The sequence below is a fragment of the Podarcis filfolensis genome, assembly GCF_964270895.1.
Source record: "Podarcis filfolensis genome assembly, chromosome: 3".
Classification (NCBI taxonomy): Eukaryota; Metazoa; Chordata; class Lepidosauria; order Squamata; family Lacertidae; genus Podarcis; species Podarcis filfolensis.
Window position 1 is genome coordinate 60176849 of NC_139606.1, and position 20741 is coordinate 60197589.

Sequence of the window (20741 nt, forward strand, 5' to 3'; positions counted from 1 at the left end):
AGGCAGGTGAAGTGTTGATGAGCAAGGAAGATTGAGGAAGCAATGAAATATGGTGCCACATATATCATGTGTAATGTGTATTTCATCCTTACAGATGTCTTTAAACTCAGCCTGTAAGTGCAAGTAGACATTTCTTCTTGAGAATGTAATGCATATAGCAGTCAGTTGCTGGACAGTCAGATTGACTCTGGATGATATATGTAATAGATATCACTTCTGAATTCTTGAAAACCTTTACTTCTAAAAAGCTCCTTTTGCCAATCAGGAGAGAGGATGATAGTGTGTGGGCTTGGGGGAGTTAATTATCCAGCTATATTCATATTTGCAATGAACTTTGATACTACCATGTAACTAACAAAGTTCTTCCTTTGTTGGCCCATGCCGGTATGGCCATATTTTTTAAAGTTTTACTAAAATTCTTCTCACATGTTGGGTCCTAGTCTTCGCATGCCTTCTTTATATCTAGTTCACTTCAACAAATATTACCCTAGAGAAGGGGGAGCCAATATGGTGACCTCCAGATGTTGATGAAATCCTACATTCATAATCTCTGACCATTGATGGCTGGCTGGGGCTGACAGGAGCTGGACTCTAGATGTTTTTAGAGGGCACCATGTTGGCTACCCTTGCCCTAAGGCATCATGAAAAATGGTTCTATTTCCAGATTCCCATAAGCTCTTATAATAGAAGCCATAATGCAAGACCTAGAGGTCTGTGGTTTATATACTGTTCCATCTTGTATGACAGAATTACCTCTTTGGGAAAGGAAGTATGTACACATCCTAAAACTGGCTTGCACTCAAGTTTTAGATGTATACCTCTTTGTAACACATGTGTTCAGCCTGAAATGGTAGAATAGCTGGCTAAAGATTACCAAGAAGCAGACTAATGAATAGAACCAGGAACTGCAAAAGCTTTCCCCAGTGTAATATTTCTGAAAACAAAATGCAAAGTCACTCCTTGTAGCATTTCTTCCAATTCCCTACTTTTAGAATGCTGAGAAACTAGGCAAAGCACATGAAAGAATGCTCTCTCACAGGCACTTTTTCTGCTGCCCCTTTTTCAGGCTTCTGGGAACACAGAATTTTTAATGTCATTGGCTACAGGGAACCATCTAATCTCTGTTCAAACTCCTTTAAATAATTTAATAAGTGTGAGTGATTAAGACATTAAGAATTAAAGTAACTTCAGACCAGTCCCTGATAATGAACACATGTTGTCCATATTTCAAGGTGAAGAGAAATATGGAAGAGTAAACTTTATGTGCAGTTTACTCTAGATTTGAGTAATATTAATAAAACTCTAGAGTAAGTTTAGAAATGTTGTTAAATAAAATGTCATGTAACTGTGAACAAATTTGCGTTGTCACAAAGTTTTATTGGGATGGTATCCCCCCACCTTTGGAACTTCCTCCCCTCAGAGATACTATGAGCACTTTGTTGTTGGTGGCATCCTCTTTGTTTCCTTCACTAGATAAAAACCTATCTATTCACTCAAGCCTTTGGTGGATATTTGTGCCTGGACTGATGCCATTTTACAGTTTTTCTCATTGTGATATGGGCTAGTATTTTAAATGTAACTTCTGGAATTACATTGCAATGAAGTGTGGATAAGAAATATTTAAAATAAATAAATGAAGTTTATTGTTTAATAACAGGTAGCCAACTATTGTTTGACCCAACTACCATTAGCACAGCCAGTATGGCCAATGGTCAAGGATGAGTTTTAGTTCATCTGAAGGGCACCTCATTGGCTATCCCTGGTTCCATACAAAAGCTATAATGACCGCTCCCCACTTAAAACGGGGGGCGCCCTTTGCGTGGACGCGTGCAGCCCCTAGATCTGGAGCGGCTCCAACAGCATAGGCTTGGCTTTGCCTTCCCTCAGGTGGGATACCTGGAGGTCTCCGCCTACCTCAGTCAGTTGTCCAATCCCACCTGGGGGAAGCGTTGCCAAGGAGACCAGGCCAGGTAGAATTAAATTTACTAGAAAAATGCAACCTGTGCTGCTGATAGAAGTAGTGCAGCTCATGCAACACGTTGGCGATTAATATACACAGAATAATAAGTTATACATTCTTTATCAACCTTCTGAGAAAAATATAAAACATTAAACAAAGCCACAGAGACTTGCGAACTACCCAACCTAAGATGAACTTATAATGTCTGGTTTCAATAGATTTTCAAATGCTTAATTCAGTCTTTTAAATAAGTTCATGAAGATACCAACAAAAGGTAAGTTTGGTGTTATTCACAATGCCGAGAGATGCTAGTGAAGTTGTAGATACATGTTAATGAAGTTGTAGATGACAGGGTGCCGGCGTTTTGCACCTGCTTTGCCCTGGCAGTCCAAGTAAGCAAGAAGCCACTATTTGCCCCTGATGGGGCCCTTTTACTGGGGCTTGCAGGTTGCACACTCCCAAGATAGTTTTCCGGGCTTCTTCAGTGGTCTAATCTCAAGGTCTTGATACATATATTGATATTCACTAATAATAATTCAAACCAAATCTTATTAGAAATAGCTTAATGCACTTCTAAATGATCGATTAAATCAAAAATACATACTCGGGTTGAATGTTCTTCAGGTTGAGTACTTTCGGGTTGCGCTCCATGGCAACCCGGAAGTAACAGAGCGCGTTACTTCTGGGTTTTGCTGCTCGCGCATGCGCAGACGCTCAAAATGATGTCATGCACGGAAGCGGCAAAACGCGACCTGCGTAGATGCGCCGTCGCGTCTTACATTCCATTCAGGATGCGAATGGGGCTCCAGAACGGATCCCATTCGCATCCCGAGATACCACTGTACATAAAATCAAACTTACTACAGAAATTTATATATATACTTACATCTTATAGAGAATACTCTTTCTTGGCTTAATTTACAGAAACAGATGACTAGAGCTTTAGTCCAGTGCAAGAGAAGCTTTAGGATGAAACCATGTGTAATAAAGGGAGATCTCAGTGCTGTGGATGTAGTTGGTTCCCTTCCTTCCTTTTTAAAAGTTAATTATTGGTTCTAGCATATTACTGAATGAAAAGTGTGTTTTGTTTTTTGTTTTGTTGTGTTTTTTTTACATAACACTTCTCATCTCCTAACTGGCCTGATTACTACTGTGACTCATTCCCCTTTCCTGGTTGAGGAACAAAATCCCTGGTAGCTGGGTGCCTGAGAATGGAAATGGTGCAGCTTACTCCTACCTCAGACATCTTGCTGCAAACTGTTAAAGTTAGATGTTCACACTCTGTTAAAAGGAGAGATGACTCTGTTCATATTTCTTAAAAGGAGTTTCTCTTATGGTAGTAAAAATGGTGTTGGCAAGCGTGAGCTCTTGCGTTGTCTCTAAGGCAGGGATGGCCAATGTGGTCCCCTTCAAATGTTCTTGGACTGCAGTTCCCATCAACCTGATGGGAGTTGTAGCCACACGGCATCTAAAGGGCACCAAGTTGGCCACCCCTGGACTTAACGGTTGCTAGTTTGTGCTGCTGGCCAGTTTTCTAATTAGAATGGCAGATCATGTTGCATCTTCAGTTCAGACAAGAGGAGGAAAGGACAACCTGTGGACTGCTCTGACCTTACATTCCCAATCTCTGGTGCATCAGCAACTAATGTGGCAGCAGTTAGTTGTGATATAGGCTACAATTTGTAACTGTCCTCATTGTCAGTTTCCAGTGGGATGGACAAATCTGTCAGTTTTGGATTTGCTCAGTTTTTAAATATTTTTTCCGTCTTCAGTTCTCCACATTTCCACATCAATTTTCTTTTTTAAAAGCTCTCATGAAAATTCATCAGCATTTTAGTTTCTCACAAGATACACGTTCTTCTATGGAATTTTGCCAAATTTTTGCAAAGCAGTTTCCCTTAAAATAATGCATTTGTGTCATTTTCACTAATACATGCAGTTTATGCATACCATAGTGTAGGCCTTTTTGTGCACATTGCATGGTTGGAAAACTGCATGGCAAAATTTGGGAAAATGTAAATTTTATGAAATGGCTGTGTTTCAATTGCATATTGTTTTGAAAAGTGTGAATTAGGTAAGATACGGACTGAATCAAATTTTAAAATGTATGAAAACCCACTTTTTTTCTTTTTACTTTGCTCATAGAGCAACTGGGTATACTGAAAGCTTACTGAGGGTAACCATGAGCCAATCAGTCCTTTGCATGGGGTTGTTGTGAGAAGGACAAACCAGGAAAACTGGGAGCCCTGTTCTGAAATGTAATAAATAAAATATATTCAGGAAGTTGACAAGTGCAGAAGAACATAAGGACAATAGTAGTCCCCTGTTATATGTCACCACTACCTCACATTCAGAAAAAGAGAAGGATTTTTCATAATATATCAAGTTTTAAAATCTGTCATATATCATGTTTAAAGAAACCCTTTCTGATATTGTTCATCTCTCCAGTTTAAGTTTTCTGTTCCCATCTCTAAAATGGGCGGGTGTTTTCTGGAATGTATTTTTCATGCTTCGTTCCTTAATAATAAAAAGCACATCATGTGTCGCTTGACTATCTTTTTTACTTATCTGCCGTGCACATACGTTTCTTCCTTTGCTGGATATAACATTTGGATGGTATTGACTGGCGGCAGGGGGCTTGTAAGTTGCTGCTTAACCAAGCTTTCTCTCAGTTGTGGCCACCTTTGTATTACTAGTTATCTGTTTGTTGACAAATTTTAATCCTTGAATGTTTTAATATTTTTAATGTAACATTTTATTGTTCATGGTTTATGGGGAAAGATTGTAACTTAGAAAATTGTTAAATAAGTACATACAATGTATGAGAGAAAGGAGGAGTGGGTGGGCATGAGACTGAGAAAGAGAGAGGGGTTATATTAAAATCTGCCTTTATTTGAATCTGGATATTTGTGTCGGGCTTCCAAAATAGTTATAGATTTGAACATAGGATTGGATTATTACTCTTATTTGTGTCTAGCATGAATGTGGTGAGCTGTTAAATGAACACATCTTGGATTAAATTATGAAAACTCCCTATGCCATACCTATTGCTCTGCAGTTGGCACTGTGGGTCTGAGAGAGACAGAGAAACACAGACTGCAGTGTAACCTTAAGGTTTCCTTTTCTTTCTTAGACCACCAAAGATCTATTCTCAGAATCATTCAAAGATGATTAAATCAGCTGTGCATTAATTTTAGCAGGCTGGGGATCCATATAGAATTGTGTTAGTTCTAGAGGTGTTTTTTTTTTTAGTGCTGCCATGAATAATCCTTTTATGAGACTAAGGATGGGGTAAGCCATGCATTAACCCCCTCCCCCCCCCCGGGAGCTGACATTAGAAATCCTTAAGAATAAGAATAATACAGGTGCTTGCTGTGTTATGAAAGAACTCCTGTTGCTCTGTCCCAGCTCCTGCCAACCTAGCAGTTCAAAAGCATGCCAGTGCAAGTAGATAAATAGGTACCGCTGCGGCGGGAAGATAAACAGCGTTTCCGTGCACTCTGGTTTCCGTCACAGTGTTCTGTTGCGCCAGAAGCAGTTTAGTCATGCTGGCCGCTTGACCCCAAAAGCTGCCTGTGGACAAATGCTGGCTCCCTTGGCCTGAAAGCGAGATGAGCATCGCAACCCCATAGTCGCCTTTGACTGGACTTAACCGTCTAGGAGTCCTTTACCTTTTTTACCTTTACCTTACGAAAGCAAGAGTGGATAGCACTGGTGGGGCTGCATTGCTCTCCTGGCTTTCCATCACCTTGTGTTGCTGTCATTTTTTGGGAGGGAAAGTTAAAAGCAACAGAGAGCTTCCCAGTTGTGGGTGTGTTGGCAGGAGGGTTGGATTGACATCCACTGTGTGCATACCTGCTGAGTGCCCCACTGCCTTTCTTCTGCTCCTCTCAAAAAGCAGCAGCCACAATAACTTGGGAACCATATCCCCTGTCCACCCTCCATGAGCTTGCCTGGAGCCTACATTTAACTTTACAGGCTCTGTTTCAGGTCCCACCATCATCTGAAATATTGATTTAATTCTGTATTTTGCTGCTGTTTTAAACTGCACTGCATTTTGTTTGGTTATGCTTGTTGATTTTTATCTTGTTTTGTTTTATACTGAATTTATATAATACTGTATTTGAAATGGGATGGGAATACAATTGAGGAGAGTAATGTACATTGTGAAGATGCAAGAAGCAATAGTGATGATGAAAACAAACTAAGGTGGATCAGCAGTAGTTATAACTGCTATCAACAGAAATGTTGATTCTTTTAATAACTCCAAGTTATTAGTAAAAATACAATATTTTTCATCACATTGTTTTGAGAATTCTAGCATCCTGTTTCCCACAGGCAAAGCAGATGCTTATGGGAAGCCCACAAGCAGAATACAAACAATAGATCTTGTCTGCTGTTGTCTCCCAGCAACTGGTGTTGTGAGTCCTACCACCTCTGATCCTATAGGTGCCATTTAGTCATTATGGCTTATAGTCATTGATTGCCTTATCCCCATTCATTAGGGTAAACACCACAGTGAACACAACATGAAATACAAGACTCTGAAGGGGGCATTCTATAACTGGGGAACCACAGCTAAAAAGGCCCTTTATCTTGTATTACCTGCTGTATCTAATTAGACAGGGCCACTTGGATAAAAGCCTCAGATTCAGTCCTGCCTAATATGAACAGCTCATCAGAACTCCCTTTATACCTTTCATCAGCTTCTGAACAGTTTCTCTTTGCCTCTGAGGATCACAATGTGTTTTAATTTTTTAATATGAAGTTTATTGTCATGATGGAAAATGTGCGCAAAACACATAATGAATGGTTGAATAATTGCTAAACCTAATGGTGTAGTTTCCTCTTAAGCTCATAGTCCCCCCTATCTGTGGAAGAGAGAAGCAATACAAAGATTTGTAATTCTTGTTTAAAGAAAGATGATTACATTAGTGGTTGCCTCTGTATAACCAAATTAATTTGCTTTTGTAACTAGTGCATAACTATTATGTTGATGGCTAACAAGTCAAACTTCACAGGTTTCCTGGTAACTTTCTAGCTGGTAGCAACTTGGGTAAGACTAGTAATTATCCTATAGAGTTACCTAGAGCTTGAATTGGCAACCAATTGTATCACCAGTAAGTGATTGCTACTCAGCCTGTAACAATGTTTGCCGTCTACAAGGGAGAGCAACAATGGTGGATTCTAAGGTTACAGCTCCATCGATGGCTTGTGTTGACAGCAGTCAAACAGAAAAGCTTGAATAGTTTTTCTAGATATCTGAATCCTACTGTGAATTTAGAACTCCCTGTCTTTATTTTACAATCCTAGTTCAGGATTGCAAAAATAGTTGGTGGATTTGTGAAACATGGTAATAGAGGAAACCAAAAGATGTGGCACTCTTTTTTAAATTATGTGAATCCTGCACTTATACCCTAAGTGCTGTGCTTCCATAGCGGTGTGGATAATAATGCAGTGCTTTGAAGCAAGGTGGATTTTGTAGGTGAGACATTTGCCCCTTCTCCAGTATGATACTCTGCTTACTTCTATAATTCTTAATATGCATAATTTCTGGACTTCTTTTTTAAAAAAGTCTCTAATTGCTTAAGCATTTTAATACATTCAAGTAGGTGTTCAATCACCTGAGATATTAGTGATTCAGAAAAGTAAAATTCGCTTAGTTTTCTGTATTAGTTATGTCTACAGCATATAAAATATTTGAGTTTAGTGTTAGTGAAGCTTAAATTAATATTAAAACACATTGCATTCTGTTTTGCCTAGAAATGCAGTGGTACCTTGGGTTATAAACACTTCGGGTTACAGACTCCACTAACCCGGAAGTAGTACCTCAGGTAAAGAACCTAACCACAGGATGAGAACAGAAATTGCACAGCGGCAGTGGGAGGCCCCATTAGCTAAAGTGGTACTTCAGGTTAAGAATGGTTTCAGCTTAAGAACGGACCTCCAAAACGAATTAAGTTCGTAACCAGAGGTACCACTGTAGATATGTGTGTTTTAATCAGTGCTGGAGACAAGCAACTATTCATATTTTAACTTAAAAGGGACTCCCTTCCATAGCTTCTTTATCTCAGATCTTAATAAATGGCAAACTGCTAACTAATTGAGTGTGCAACGCAGCATTTACAGATAGGTAGCCGTGTTGGTCTGCCATAGTCAAAACAAAAAAATTTTTTTTTCTTCCAGTAGCACCTTAAAGACCAACTAAGTTAGTTCTTGGTATGAGCTTTCGTGTGCATGCACACTTCTTCAGATACACTGAAACAAAAGTTGCCAGATCCTTCTATATAGTGAGAAGGTGGGGAGGGGTATTACTCAGAAGGCAGAACGCAGCATTGTGTGCATAGGTTAGTCCTATATCATGTATTACTGACCATGTGAATTAAAAATGTGACACTTGGAACATTTGTGTCTGTATCTTTATTTGGATATGTGGGAGGTTCCATTACATATCCCACTGGTAAAATGTTGGAATTGGTTGAGTTCTGCATTTTTTTAATTTGGGACACCCCCCACCCCCCTGAAATCTGTGTCATCGTCAGCTTTATTTAAAAGATTGCACAAATGGTGACATCTGGGAGCCAATTCACCATTTAATTAAATTAGCCTGTAATAAAATCTGCCATAATGAGATTAAAATTAATTATTAATCAGGAGCTGACATAGGCACAAAGCAGCATAAATAATAAATGAAGGCTGTGTCTGCTGTTTCTAATTGAGGACCTACTTCACTGCAGTAATACTTTTTATGAAGCGTTATTGGCCTTTCTGCAGTGCCATAATATATCTTATTTAGACTATGATCCTATACTCAATTATTTGTTAATAAATTTCACTGTCACTGTTGGTGTAGCATACTAGTTAGTGTTTATAGTAAGTTTGAAAGAGTGGTGTAAATTTACTGGAAAACTAAATATTTGGGTTTATATTGTAAAATAAAATAGTGATGTCTTGCCCACAATGGCACTTTAAACTGCTTAACTAGGTACAGAATTGTTTCCAAAGCCGTTTATGAGGACATTTAAGAGGATCAAGGGGAGGGACAGATGGACAAATCTAGGCTTGTGTACATCACTGCAAGTTTGCAATACCATTTACCACAGCAGGAGCCATACCTGAGCCTCTTTGCAAATTTTTCACATTTTGCATTTGTCATTTGGGGAGGTGTTTCTTTAACCTCTACCCACAAAGGGACTTCCTCTCCAGGTAGTCCTTTATCTCAGATGAACCCACCACAAGAAAGAGGGAGAACTATGGAGATTCCCAGGGCTATTAAAAAAACAAGACAGAAGCAGGAAAAGTGCGCTAAAGCGGGGAAACAGTAGGTCCTTAGGACCCCTGTGATTTCATTTGCCTGGTGTCCAAACATCTCACTTATCAATCACAATTTCACTAATTGGCTAATAACATTCACAGGCAGGGCCAGCTGAATGGGCTCATTTCCTAGAACAGAGCTTTCCAAACAGTTTTGTGACATATTAGTGTGTCGGCTGCAGTGTGTAGGTGTATTGCGCGAACGCTCCCTGAGCTCTTCCCGGGGCTGGAAAGGGCTTAGTTTAATGTCCCATTTGCTAGGAAAACTGAATTACTAAGTTGTGAAACAAGACATGTCTAAAAAGTGTGCCACGAACATGAAAAGTTTGGAAAGCTCTGTCCTAGAATCTCTTTGAAGGATACCCACACACTTTGTTTAATAATTTTATTTCATTGCAGTGGGCTGGACTAGATGGCCCTTTGGGTCCCTTCCAACTCTACAATTCTATAATTCTAGGAGGGCCAGAGACTTACTTTTTTTAAAAAAAAAGAAAGAAAGCTCAGACTGTAAGGCTCCTGCCTAGGGACACTAATAAAGTTCTTTACAGTCACCCCTTACTTTAAACCTTACATGTGAAAATACCCTTGAGTTGAAAATGGGAAGTGGAGGATATGGTGGGTTCTTGGCAGATGACAGATGTCAGACCAAAGGTATTTAGAGGAAAGAGTGTGGTTGAAGAGGTTCTAATCTAAAACCCAGTTAGGTTGAGCAATTCAGAGATAAGGTCTATGGTGAATAGTCTATATTATCTGTAGATTATAAATGTTCAGTATTTGCCTAGTGGTAATAATTAAAAGTTGTCAAATAAAACTCTGATTTGTTGCCTGAGAATTACCAAATAATCTTTTCTGTAAATAGTTTAAATAGCCATTTCATGAATTACGCAAAGGAAAGATTTCTAATTTTGCAGATTAAATTTAGAGTAGGCCTTCTTTCTTGCTACAAGTTTTTCTAGTTGTCTGTGATGAAATGGATTTCTGGTGGATCACCAGTTAAATGCTTCTTATCCTTTTGGTACTTTGCCTTAGACATTAGGATGCTAGAGAACTGTTTTCCTATTACATTCTACGCCTATCCCAAATCCTAAAAGTAAGCAGGAGTGAGTATTGCTAGACAAATCAGCAAGAGCCAATGGCTGTATTTGAATCACAATAATCCAGAATTGCTGACTCACTGTGGTTAATGGGAATGAGTATTATTCTGGTTCATAGCGCCCAATCACTTCTTCCTCACTTTTCCCCTGGCACAAGTAGGAGAAGAAAATCAGAAAGCCTCAATTAAGTTTGGCTTCCTGTGACCTCCAAGTTCATAATCCTGGTTTGCTGGTCTCTAACAAGCAAGATTCACAAACCAACAATAAACTATGACTAGCAATCCTGGCTTGTTAGGGAGCAACAAACCAAGATCCTGGGTTCAAATGTCACAGAAAACCAAGCTTAATTGCAGTCTTCTGATTTTGTTTCTGTCTGTGACTGTGGAAAGGTTGGCCAGTGTGCTTGAGCAGGCCACTTATTCACAATAAACCACAAGAAGTAAGTCAACTCTCACTTATTGTAACATGTGAATACAGCCAGTAAGAGGAGTCAATTAACCATCTTCCAAATGCTCTTTGCTTTTAAATCCTTTTATAAAGGTTTTTTTTTCTGTTACATTTTGCCAAAACGTACTTTCAGTCTGTGTATATACACTGAAGGTGAAAGAAGAACGTGTTATGTGACCAGTGGAATATTTCCACTTAGAGGTAAATCTAGGGATTTAGTAATCTTAGTCACTCCATATTAAAGTTAGAATTTTCCAAATTCACTTTTTTCATATCTTGCCCCTCTCTGTGCCCCTGCATGGCATGTTGTAATAACCTTTTATGTGTTACACTAATACCATGGCTCATTCTTTCAAGTGTTTGGTTGCATTACACTTTTCAGTTGTATTTATCTCTGTTCTGTTCTTGCGTTCAGGGGTTGTTTTATTTCGTGTGTGTTTAGTAGAATTTAAGGGGTTTTGTCCAAACATTTCATACTTATTCCACTTACTACACATAGTTGACTGTGCCTCTTAGTTCAGAAATTATAGTACTGCCAACAATGCATATTGAAAAGATCACTTGAAGTAATTAACATAGTAAATAAGTGCTCTGTAACTGCAGGCTGAAGCCCTTTTCCTCTAAGGATTATTTCTTCAATCTAGTAGTACCCAAAATAGTCTTTACCTAACTTTTTACTTGGCAAAAAAGCAATGTAAGAGATGGGAAGGCAATTTAATCAGATTCTCCTTTGCTGCCTCAGTTTCCTGTGCCCCAACTTTGTGACATTAGAGTGACACCACTCAACTTTGTGACTTCAGAATGACACCACGCAAACCTCTCTGTTTCTTCAGCAGAGAAGTAGTGGACAAATTTTGACCAAACAAACTTCAAATCACCCTTGACAACCATTAACTAACCCTGTTAGTTAGCAGGTCTTGTGATGATTTACCACATAGTGCTTGCATGGGGAGTTGTTCTGAGTGGCTATTACAGCTTACTAATGGTGTCCAGGGGCTGCCTTAAGCACCTGCATATCAAAAGCATGCTGTAACAGTCAAAACAATTTCTTCTATGAGTACCATGTGGTGGACCATCACTGGACCAGCCGCAAACTAGTGGTTTTGAATGGTTAAAATGTAAGACTGGTATTGTTCCAGCTTTCAGTTACAAGTGTCAACACAGCATTACAATATGCCAACAAAACTAAAAGTTGGAAGAGGTTGAGAATTAAGAGCTATAAGTCTTTTGGATTTACTTATAAAGCTTGCGATCCATCTGCACAGTTTTCACATCTCACAGGTTGGGGAGCACGACTGGAACCTGGGACAGGAGGCTTCAGGGTGAACAAGCCATTTGAGAAAATTACTTACTCTCTTTTACATAAGCAGATGCTTTCACTGTATCAAAAATTGTTCTACAAGCAGAACAGCAGCATGGGATTTCACCCATTGTGTTTGAATTTAGGCTGAAAATGTTTTAAAGAATATTAATTTAATTTACTGTGGTATGTTTAAAGCATTTGCTTAGCTGGAGGCTGTAAAAAATATTTTCCCCTAACAGTAAAGCAAGCAAAAAAATACGCTTCTCCTTATGACTCAAACTCAAGATTTTTTTTTTGGCATGATGTATTTACCTGAGAGTTAAAAGGAATTTTCTTTTTAAAAGGAAGGTAATTGATTTGGTTGATTTCAGTTTCTCTTTTGGAACGGTGTAAAGAAAGATGAATTGTTTTTAAAGGTTTTACATTTGGCTCTTTAAATGACAGATACAGGAGTTCCAGCAGTTAGTCTACAATTCAATAGACTCTCCCATTCTTTCTACAAATATATAATAGTTCGGTCCCAAATCTTTAGTATTGTGCCAAATTAAATATAGGTCGCTTGAGCAAATCTAGCTAGGCAAACACACTTCTGAAAAACATGTTCACTTTATACTGACAGGCTCTAACTTTGTGTGGATCCTTAATTGTACTGGCATGAAGTCAAGACAATTCCCAGACCATTAGCCTAACTGCTGTTGAACTTCTAGAAAGACCACATTTCCCATCATTTGTAGGCGGATATGAACTCCACTGTTTTTGCACCATACTTTGGAATCGCCCTTTTGCAAAAAAAAATTCTCCCAAGTTCAAAAGTCCAGCCTGGTTTTTATTACTAGGACTTTGAAGTAATAAGATGGTTTGTGTCTTTACAAGAGGTTTATTACTCCAGAACACTGATTTCCTCCATTTATTATTTTTAATAAATGAATTGCCCATTTGCAGAGATGTCTAAATAGGGCCTAAACTATAATAAACTAGGATGCCCAAAAGATTGAAGACATAAGCATACTATTTTGTATAGCTTTAGAGTTTTATATTTTTTTCTGATGCTATATATTTAGGAGCTGGGTGAATAAACTTGACAGGAATTTAGTGTGCCCCCCCCCCAGCCTGGGCAGGTTGCCTGTTTCATGCCTGACTGTGTCCTGCTACTGTTAAGGATATGCTGAAGTGTTTTTTTTCTGACTTTAACTGCATTGTGACAAAATCCAGAGTCCAGTGGATTGTGGGACCGTCATAAGATATGCCTTGCTCACAGATCCTATTTGTGATGGGAATATAAGTGATAATATTTTCTCTTTGTGGTAAAGATATGCATTGTGTGTGTACATTTGAAGCAGAAATTGGAAATAAATTTTAGTGAAACTCATATTTTTAGAAATGTACCGGTAATTTTTAATACTCCTTCAGATATGTATAAAATAATGTTAAAGCTTCAGGATCTAAAAGTTTGGTTTCACAAATGGAAGGAACTCATTTTCTGAGAATAAATCTTCAGAGTAGAAAGACCCTATCCCTTAATGGATCCAGTTTTTAAATTCTCCATATTGAACTGTTTTCTAAACTTTAGATGTTTTCAGGCATTTCCAACTTTCCCATGCTCTTAAGGTAATAAGATTTGACATACCTCTGCCTCCCCTTGGAGTATAGGAAAGCTGGAAATGTCTGTAAATGGATAATGTTAGAATAAATGGGTTGGATCCAAAGGTTCCATTGCAAAAATGGAAGGAGCTTTTGCTCCAACCATCATGTTTTCCTATTGCCAGGGTATGAACTCTGTTCTCAGTGCAAATTCTCAATGTTCTGAACATATAACTAGGGATGTGCAATAAAAACCCAACTGCTTGTTAGTTTCCCCCCATTCTTTGAGGGATGCATGTTTGTATAATTCCTTTATTTGAAATGATACATTTAAACATAATATTTTAAAGCATTTAAACTGGCAAAATCCTCATTTTACTCCATGTCAAGGTGGAACTTTTTAAACTAACTCCCACAGATATGCAAACTATCACACTGGTGCATATTCTCCAGGAAATGCTGGGAAAGAATGCTCACCAGTAAAAACAACATTTCATATCCAACATTTGCCATATTTAAAGTCAAATCATTGACAGGATTGCACTTGCATCCATTGATTTCAGGGAGCCTGACTTATGTTAGATATCAGCTGTAGGCACTCCCTATTAAGAGAACAGTGCGTTTTCCATTGTGATAGCATGTCATGTACTGATGATATCAATTCCACCTCAAATATAGTATTCACACACGGCCCTACCTCAAATTGCCAGTATCAAAATTTCATTCTGAAGGTCTCTTGTTGTTTTCGACATGTAAGGACATATTGTATTCAGGCTGCAGTGCTTCTCCCGTTCTCTGTTTACACATATGCTTTGGGCACACATGCTTTGGTTAATTACTTTTGGTGTGTTCCTGCTTTTTCCTGTTCTTACTGGACTGAATACAGTTTGTGATAAATGTTGCAAGTTCTTGTTCTCTATCAACTCTATTGTTAAAGAGTTTTATAGTTTTAAATTGATGAAAGAATATTTATTGTGAATTAGAAGCTGCCTTGAGAGGAGAGCTTATAAATACTTTAAATAAATAAGTTCTGCTTTTAGGCTATAAGCTGCTCTAACACTTTTATTTACCTTCAATATCTTGTACAATTGCACAAATACTTTTCATAATTATCTGGGCTTGCTTAGAACCCATTGAAATAAATGGGACAGGTAAGTCATGACTAAAGTTTGGTTGATTTCAGTGGGAACTAAGTGCAATTAATGCATTTTCTCCCCCCCCCCCCTTTAAGCTTGTTTAAGAAACTTTATGTGCACACACATGCACACAGGCATTGTTCTCTCCCTATTTTTGTTTCCCATCTTGGGCATCTACAAGTACAGTCATACCTCAGGATAAATACGCTTCAGGTTGAACGCTTTCGGGTTGCGCTCTGCGGTGACCCAGAAGTAACGGAGTGTGTTACTTCCAGGTTTCGTTGCTTGCGCATGCGCAGACAGTCAAAATGACGGCATGCGCGGAAGCGGCGGAACGCGACCCGCGCAGATGCGCTGTCACGTCTTACATTCTGTTCAGGATGCGAACGGGGCTTCGGAACGGATCCCGTTTGCATCCTGAGGTACCACTGTACCTGAATCTTAACTTGAAGCAGACTTTAATATTTTATCTTATCACTTCCTTTGCTATTTTTTTCTTTTAAAAGGATAATATATATTATATTAGTATTTCTATTTACTTTCTTTGAAAGTGTACTTTCAAATATACCTCTATTTTCGAAACATTTGTGAGTCCTATCCCCTACATTTCTGTCCTTCTTGCACATTCACATAGCTTTATGTTTTAGGATATGCAAACAAAAAGTAGTTTCATTCCTCCAGCCATTCAAATGGCATTCATTTAGTTTTCATTTTTTGATTTTTCAAACTCATCCCCTTTTTGTTTTTCTTTAAGGGGAAACTCAGCCAATTTTCTGCTACTTGTAGCATAGTATCGTTTCCTATCTAGTGGTATGAAATTTGTAGGCTTCCTAGTAATCTTGACGTTAGGAAATTTAGCACATTTCAGATAGTTATGACAAAGGATCTCATTTTAAAGGCAATTAAAAAAGGCTGGCATAAGAGAACACTACACAAGTTCCTACCATTTCTTTGCTAATTTTATTTAGTTATTCCTTTTGAAATGTGGACATCTCTGCAGTTATCTAATTTCTAGTGCTTTATTTTCTTCCCTCTTTTCTTTGATGTACAGTGGCTTGGATCCAAAGAGCTGAGTGTGGAGTTCCATTTAGTGAACTGTACTTTCTGCCTCCTCCTTTCTGTCTGTAACTCCATGTTCCCTCCAAAGCAAGTGGAATAGGGTCTACAGTTGTGGGGGAATTTGGCAGCAATCTGAAACCCTTCCCCTTGCATGAGTGGAAGTGCCATTGAATCTTAGCCAATATTTTCATCTTATAATTTTGCTCTTTCTTTGTCTCTATTTATGTAAAGCTTTTCATTCTTCCACACAGATTACTTAATCTTTGTCTTATATCACTTGCCTGCTATATTTTCTCAGAAGTTGATCTGTAACCCTTCTTTTTCTCTCAGTGGCATCATTCACACATCATGGTATGCCATAAATCGTGGCTTACTGTGTATGAGGAAATGTGGCCACTTCACTAGTAATTTTTAGCTGTGAGCTGATAAACCACTCCTCACCCCCCACCCCCACCTTGTATATCTCTATTTCTGTTTTGCTGAACAGGAACTCTTATAGAATACTGTGACTTTAAAAATCACCTTCAGAGCCACAAACTTTCCCCCTGAAACCTGGCTTCTTCCATATATACTGTGCTTCAATTACTAAAATAAGCTGTGAATTATTTGAACATTCACATCTGAAGGTGCTATAAAATATGAATTTGACATTTGAAGTAGTAAAAATTAGTATACTGTTACAGATCAACATTCATTTGTAAATATATTGTTTTGGATATGATGGCAAACTCTGGTATTATAACGCTGCTATATAAATATATGGTGCAACCACATTTTGGATAATGTGTACAGTTCTGGTCGTCGTCCTCAAAAATGATATTGTAGAGTTGGAAAAGGTTCAGGAAAGAGTAACCAAAAAGATCAAAGCAAGAAATCAGGTTACAATATTTCTGTTTTTGTAGTTCAGAGAATAGGCTTGTAGAAGGCAACATGGTAGAAATGTATAAAATGATGCATGGTGTAAAGGAACTGGGCAGAGAAAAATAATTACTGTTTTCTCATAACACTAGAACTTGTGGACTACTAATGAAGCTAAATGTTGGAAGATTCAGGACATACAAAATAAAGTACTTCTTCATACAGCACATAGTTAAATTTGTTCCCATAATAGGCAGTTTGACAACTAACCCTGATGGCTATGTTCTACTTCCACTTTCAGAGGCAGTATGCTTCTAAATACCAATTTGCTGGTAACCACAGAAGGGGAGAATGTTGTCATACTCAGGTCCTGCTTGTGTGCAGCCTCTCAAAATTCAAAATGTGCCCACAAGTCCAAAAAATATTGATGACCCCTGTTGTACATGCATGAGCTTTGGACCTTATCTACACTGGGTTGCATCAAACTAAGTCATAGAGTAGCCTCGTTGATTTCACTAAGCTTCAGAGTAGGCCCCTTGTTTATTGATTTCAGTGGGCCTACTCTGAGTATGACTCTGTTGAATATCACCATTAGCTTTCTCCTCAGTGTTGAACAAAAATGCCTCCCATTCTCTGCCATAGTTGTAGATAGCAAATTTGAAGCGAAGGTCTGTTTGTTATTTTTTTTAACCTCAGCAGTAGTTTTAAACCACTTCAGCTATCTTTGTTTTCCCATACAGAGTCTTAGAAACTATTTTGAATGATATGAGTATTCTTTGCTAGTGATCTTGAGTTCTCAATTGCAGAACTTCTGTTTCGAGGATTCTCTGAAAAGAGCATTCACCAGCAAAATCAGTTTATTGGCATGGAGATACCATCAGAAGATGAGCAGGGGCATTTTTATTTTGAAAGACATTTAATCTCCATCTGTAAACTAAATAATTTATTTTTGTTTTATATGCATTGGGTACATTGAGCTTTTTGGTGTTATTTTTTTGTATTTTTATTTTTCATAAATGTTCAGATTATAAACTATGTTAAATTTATAAAAGCATTGTGGTACCATATGAACAAACATGTTGTTTGTGTGGGTTTTATTTTATACAGATTTAGTTGCTGTTACTGCGTTGCACCTTTTACTCGGTTTCCCTTTGACTGTTGTAGCAGTAAAAAACAAGGCTATAACAATATGCTTCCTTCAGAATTTAAACATACTTCAGTGGGCTTTTATTGTAATAGAGTCTGGCCTGGTTTATGCTGGTTAATGCAACAAAGTGAGTATTACTTGAGATGTTAATGCTTCGGATAATTACAGCTGAGGGGCACCTGTTTAAGGAAGTGCAAATGCTCTGTATTATTTGGGGATGGGAGAGAGGCAGTTGTAAATAATATTCCCAAGAATAACTATGAGAGCTTGGGAGCAGATTTTTAAAAATCGTGTGCATAATATATTTGCTATGTAACTTTTTAAAATAAAAGTTATGCACTTCTGAGTTACAACCAGATCTTAGATACATGAGAATGTCCATCAAATTCAAAATCTAGAATGTGCTATATATATTTCTAGTGCAGAATAGACTGTGAATGGGAAGTCCTCAGTTAAACAGCATCCCAACAATTAACTCTCTAGTGATCTTAGGCAAGCTATTACTGTTTTCACCTCGACCTCTGTTCTCTGTAATATTAGAATCATAGTATCAGCCTGCCTTACAGGGTTGTTGCCAGAGTTGCTGAGATAATGTCTATAAAGGGCTATTTATATGGTAAGGATTTTTTTTCTCCTTTCACAAATACAGCTTGTACTTCATTATATATACTTTACCTTTACCTCTCCTTTAATACACTGAGGACATGGGGTAGAGCATACTCATGTGTCTTTTAAAAAGTAATGTGGAAGATGGTCCTAAATGTAAGCATTATTAATGACCCTCATGGTCCTGGCAATCCTTTCTAATAATAAAGTGTTGGAGCTGTCAAATGATGGCACAAATATCCTAATCTACTTAGATAGCTTTTTAATCCGAGTCATCAATCATGTTTTATTAGCTTTAACAGAGTCAAGCTGCTGTCATTTAAATGTTGCACTAGGACAATGTGCCGACAATGTTCTGCAGGTGTAACTTTCACTCAAATGCTAAGTCTGCACAGCAAGCTAGATTGTGCTCATGTTGGGAGAGAGTGCCATCTTCAGTTTTAACTCTCCACCGAGCTTCTGAATTTTGCATCTTTGTAAAGTGTAAAATTATACTTCCTATTCTAAAGGAAAGGGTGGGAAGCAGAATTCTCAATACGATACGTGACCATCAGTAAACTGAATTGTTATTTTTAAAACTATTAAATATTGTTTTACACAACTGTTGCAACATATGCCTTAAAATATGCTAAAGGCAGCTAGTATAATAATAGTTGCAAAAATAATAACAATAACATTAGACAATACTCAGAATATTTATTTCCTACCTTAACATGCAAAGTACTATTGAAAGCACATATTTGTACTACTGCAACAAAAATATACTATGGTAAAAATGGTGGTAACATGAATGAATAAAAAAGTCTTATCAGCATTGTTTGTTTTTTGTTGAGTTGATTCTGCCCATGGAGGGGAGAGAACAGATTTTCTGTGGATATTAAAGTAGTGTCCACTTTTATTTGGCAGTTCTCTTTCATCTCTGGTATGTTACCAGAAACAACTACTGAATTCTTACATGCTAGTCCTGGGACAGATATTATTTATTCTTACCACCACTACTTCTGCTGCTTTATTTAGAAAACACATTTTTTAAAATAAAATAAAAACGCTTTAGTGTTAGTATGTTTACACTTCATCTAGAATGAATCATTGATATAGTGTAAGTGTATGTATAGACATAGCTCTGTGCATTTAAATTTTAAAGGGATTTCATACAATAAGAAGCAGATGTGTCACAGTGACAGCAGGCAAGTAGGGGCTGGGGAGCTGGGTTCATTAAAAGAGCCTTGGGATAAATGCACCACATAAGATACCCACTGAAAGACAGAAGCTGTTGATGAGGGTGACCTCTGAATGCAAGTCATCTTACTATAAACAGAAGGGTGTGGAAAGCCATTGGTCTGAGCCAAGCTTGTTTACTATCCAGATCTCACTTTAGTTAACTTAAGTAAGCCCACTGAGCCTGCGGTGGCTGCTTAAGGAAGAACAAAGTGTCTTTCGTTCTACCTGAATTTGAGACAATCGTGCTGTCTACAGAATTATCTGATCCTGTAACTGGCTACACATTTCCAGTGTTGGGTAGAGGAATTTTGTTGGTGCAGAACTTAATATATGCTCCCCCCTCCCAAATTCGAGTCAAAGTGTCTGGGGAATTCTTTTAAATATCTTGAGAGGGAAATGAGGTAAGCCTGTAATTTATTTCCGTATGTGACAATGATTAGCATGTTCAGAAAGCAGTTGAGACTAAATAGTGTCTGTTTTTTTAATCAAATCATTAATGAGATTTTTTTCCTATTTAGGGATAATATTCCTTAGTTTACTTTGCATGTTTTTATAGGTTTTTTTTTAATTGATCACATCTCATATGTGTGGAAGTTATTAACTGCTCTAGCTTCAACCATCATTCATAAATGATAGTTATTTAAATATGCGTTCATAATATATATACATTTCACAGTAAGCATCCTGCTTTTTTACTAATATATGAAATATTTAATTATGTTTCGGGAGAGACGTAAGATCATCAGACATTTGGCAGAAATACGTTTTCGTTCAAAAAAATAATAGCACTATACTGTATATTTTTACTCAGAAGTTACCCCGACTGTGTTCTGTGGGGCTTACTCCAGGATAAGTGTGTTTTGAATTTTAGCCTCTTTGTGTGTCACGGAATACCTTTTAAATACTTGTTTTGCAATGTTTCATAGACTAATGGCTGTTTGGAATAGAAAACAACACATCATTTATAGTATTTCTTTCGTTGTTAGATGTTTTAATCTGACATTTCAGAGCTAAA

The 20741-nt window shown here is 37.8% G+C and overlaps 1 protein-coding gene across 50 annotated transcripts in view; it reads left to right on the plus strand.

Annotated features, from left to right (window-relative positions):
• Window positions 1-20741, plus strand: part of EYA4 (EYA transcriptional coactivator and phosphatase 4) — a 117780-nt gene that overhangs the window by 22344 nt on the left and 74695 nt on the right. For 5 of the 50 annotated variants that reach the window (XM_083607733.1, XM_083607732.1, XM_083607750.1 and 2 more), the window contains exon 1: window positions 19887-20127. The exons of 44 other annotated variants lie outside the window; for them this stretch is intronic. The gene's annotated coding sequence lies outside the window, so the exon portion shown is untranslated. Of the gene's footprint in view, window positions 1-19842; window positions 20128-20741 lie in introns of those variants that run through there. One more of the 50 variants, XM_083607731.1, reaches the window with a different exon arrangement.